The sequence below is a fragment of the Amblyraja radiata genome, unplaced genomic scaffold, assembly GCF_010909765.2.
Source record: "Amblyraja radiata isolate CabotCenter1 unplaced genomic scaffold, sAmbRad1.1.pri S105, whole genome shotgun sequence".
NCBI classification, from domain to species: domain Eukaryota; kingdom Metazoa; phylum Chordata; class Chondrichthyes; order Rajiformes; family Rajidae; genus Amblyraja; species Amblyraja radiata.
In genome coordinates, this window is record NW_022630096.1 from 361,794 (window position 1) to 365,988 (window position 4,195).

Sequence of the window (4,195 nt, forward strand, 5' to 3'; positions counted from 1 at the left end):
ATACCCCTCTCCCTCCCACTCCCACTCCCCATTTTCCCCCTCCCCCTATCCTACTCCCTCACACTACTCTACCGCCCCACTCTCCCCCAGCATCTCATCCTCCGCCTCTTCCTCCGCCGTTCTTCCCCTTCCCCTTCCCCCACAACCTCTCCCTCCCCTCCCCCCTCACCTAACCTTCCGCCATCCCTCACCTTCCGCCTCCCCTTCCCCCTCTATTTCCCCTTATCCCCATCGCCCTCTCCCTCACCCCCTCCCCACTTACCCCTCCCCCTCCCCTTCCCCCTCTATTACCCCTTACCCCTCCCCCACAGCGCACATCTTCCCCCTCCCCTTCCCACTCACCGTACCCACCCTACTCCCCTCTCCACCCCCTTAACCTCCCTCCCCAACACCCTCACCCTCCGTCATCCCCACACACCCCTCCCCTCAACCTTCCCCTCATCCTCCCCCTCCCCCTCCCATCAACTCTCCCTCACCCCCTCCCCCTTCCCCTTCTGCCTCCCCTCACCGTCTCCCTCAACCCCCTCCTGGCTCTTCCACTCACACTCCCCCCTTCTCCCTCACCTCCCTCCTACCCCTCTTCCTAGCCCTGCTCCTCATCCCCCCTTCCCTCTCACATTCCCACTCATCCACCCCTTCCACCTCCCCTTGCCCTACCCAACCCCTCACCATTCCTTCCCCCTTCTCCCACCCTTCCCGCTCCCCCAACCTCCCACCCACCCTGTCCGCACCCCTTCCCGTACCTACCCACTCCCTTTTCCCCGCCCCCTTCGTTTCCCCTTCTCCTCCCTCCCATTTTCACCCTCACCTTCCGCTCTCACTCCCTCCCCGTACCATCCCCTCTCCCCTCCACATCCCGCTCCACCCCATCCCCTCACTTCTCCAAGCCCCTTCGTCCTCCCCTACGCCGCCACCTTCCCTCCTCCTTTTAGCCACTCCCACCTCCTCGCCACCCTCTCACCCTCCCCTCCTTTCCCTTACCCCTCACCCTCATACTCACCCCCCTCTTCCCTCCCCCTCATTATTCCTCACCCCTTCCTCTTCCCCTCCCTCCCCCCTCATCTCCCCCTCACTCACTCCTGACCCCTTCCCCTCCGTCAACCTCTCCCACTACCCTTTTCTTTCCACAACCCCCTCATCCTCCCCCTCCTCAACCCTTTCTCTTCCATCTTCCCCTCCACCTCCCACTTTCCCTTACCACGCCTCTCCCCCTCGCCTTCGGCCCTCACCATCCTCCCCCTCCCCTTCTGCCTCACCTTCCCCTTCCCTCAACCTCCCCCTCAACCACCCCACCTTGCCGCGCAACCCCCCTCCGCCTCCCCTCACCATTTCCCTCACCTTTCCTCCACACCCTCCCCATCACCCTCACCCGCCCCCTTCCCCCTCCCCCTCCCCCTCTACCTCCACAACCCCATCCAGCTCCCCCCCACCCTCTCCCCATCCCAATCCCCATCCCCCTCCTCCTTCCCCTCCTAAGACCCCTCCCCATCCTCTTCTTCTCCAGCCCCCTACCCCTCCCCATCCCCTCCCCTCTCCTCCCCCTGCCACTTCACCGTCCACCTCACCTACACCTCCCCATCACTGTCCCCATCCCTCCCCTCCCTCAACATCCGCATCCTCCCCTTCCCCTCCCCCTCCCCATTCCCTCCCCCTCGCTCACAAACCCCATTCGCACCGCCTCCCCTCCACCTCCTCCTCACCCTCACCATCACCATCACCTTGCGCCTCAGCCTCCCCTTTCCCCTCCCCATCACCCTCCCCGGCGCCTCCGCAACCCCTCCTATCCTCACCTACCTACGCTCGCCTTCCCCACCCCTTCTCGTCACCTTTCCCTCCTCTCTTACCCCCACCCTTCCACCCTCCCACGCCCCCTCACCGCCCCTCACCCCTTCCCGTAATCATCGCCATAACCCTCCCCCTCCCACTCCTCTCCACCTCACACACCCCCTCCCCTTCCCAGTACCCATCCTCATGACCCTCATGCCCCTCCCCTTTCGTGCCCTCCCCTTCCCCCTCTCCATCACCCTCCCCTTCCCTTCCCCCACGCCTCCACCAACCCCATCTCCTCTCCCGCCAGTTACCCCTCACACCCTACCCCCTCCCCTCACCCTGATCCCCTTCCCCATGCCCTCCTCCTCACAATCTCCTTCGCCTTAACTTCCCCCCTCACCCTCACTCCACCTCAACTTAATCCTCAACCTCACCTTACCCTCCCCTCATCACCTGCCCCCTTTTTGTTCTCCTCCTCTCCTCTGCTCTTCCCCCTCACCTGCCACACCTTCTCCGCCACTCCTTCACCTTCCCCCTCAACCTCACCCCTATACCTATCCCTCTCATTCCCCACCACTCCCCTTCACCCTCCTCCTCAACTTCCACTACACCGTACCCCCCTCTACTCCCCGTCATCCTCCCCCTCCGCTTTTCCTACCACGCCCCCCTCCCCCTCTTCCTCCTCCTCCCCCTCACCCCTCAACGTCCCTCACCCATTACCCCTTCCCTTCCCCTCCCCTTCCTCCTTCCACTCCCCCTCGTCCTCTTCCTCCACTTCCCCCTCCCCTTCCTCTTCCCCACCCCACCCCCTTTCCCCTCCCCGTCCTCCTGCCCCTTCACTCCCCCTACCCCCTCCCCTCTCCTACCCCTCACCTCTCCCACCGCACCTCCCCTTCCTCCTACCCCTCAACACCACATAGAAACATAGAAACATAGAAACATAGAAAGTAGGTGCGAGAGTAGACCACCAGGTCCGTCGAGCCCGCACCGCCATTCGCTCATGGCTGAACACTAAACAGACACACTTACCCACAAACAGTAGACACAAGACACAGAACACAAGACACTACCCTCCCCTTTATACCGCTATCACCCCTCTCCACCCCAAGAACCTCGTGATCTCCTGGGGGAGGCAAAAAACCGGATAAAAACCCAGGTCCAATTCGGGAAAAAAATCCGGGAAATTCCTCTCCGACCCCAATCCAGGCGATCGACACTTGTCCAGGAGATCACTCAGGTCTTACTATACTAACCATACCTAGGTCCATATCCCTGCCCTCTCCCCGTAGCCCCTTATCCCCTTGGCAGCTAAAAAACCATCTATTTTAGACTTAAATATATTTAACGTTTCTGCTTCCACTGCTCCCTGGGGCAGTGAATTCCATAAATTAACCACCCTCTGGGTGAAGAAGTTCTTCCTCATCTCAGTTTTAAAAGAGCCCCCCCTTATTCTGCAACTATGTCCCCTAGTTCTAGTTTCCCCGATCATTGGGAACATCCTCGGTGCATCCACCCGATCAAGGCCCCTCACGATCTTATATGTTTCAATGAGATCGCCTCTCATTCTTCTAAACTCCAAAGAGTAGAGTTCCAGCCTACTTAACCTTTCCTCATATGTCAATCCCCTCATTGCAGGAATTAATCTTGTAAACTTCGCTGCACTGCCTCCAGGGCTAGTACATCCTTTCTTAAGTATGGACCCCAGAACTGTACACAGTATTCCAAATGTGGTCTCACTAATACTGTGTACAGCTGCAGCAAGACCTCCGTGTTTTTATACTCAATCCCCCTAGCAATAAAGGCCAAAACTCCATTGGCCTTCCTGATTGCTTGCTGCACCTGCATACTAACTTTTAGTGAACCACACTCCACTTCCCCCTACCACTCAACATCCCCCTCTCCTACTCAACCTCCCTTTCCCCATATTACACACCCTCCTCTCCCCCGTTCCCTCTCCCTTTTCTCTCCCTCCCCCTCCGCTCCCCCTCCCGTGCCCTCTCTCTCCTCTGCCCCCTCTGCCCAACCCCTTCGCCTCACCCTCCCAATCCCCTCCCTCTACCCTCCCACTCTCCTCGCCCTCCCCTTCCACCACCCCCTCCACTTCCCCCTCCCCGACACACACCATCTCCCTCCCTTCCCCCTCACGCCCCCTCACCTCCTCTCCCCTTCACAATCCCCCTCACCATCCCCTCCCATTCTCCTCCCCTCTTCAACCCCCTCCCCTCTCGCTTACCCTCCCATCTCCTCCCTTTCCCCTTCTCCTCCCCTCTCCATTCCCCTCGGCTTTCCCCTTCCCTGCACCCTCCCCCCTCTCCCTCCTCCTCCACCCTCAACCCCTCTCGCCTCAAACTAACTACCCTTCCCCCCTCCCTTCCCCTTACTTCCACCCCTTACCGCTCGCCTTCCCCCTTCCCCTCCGACAACC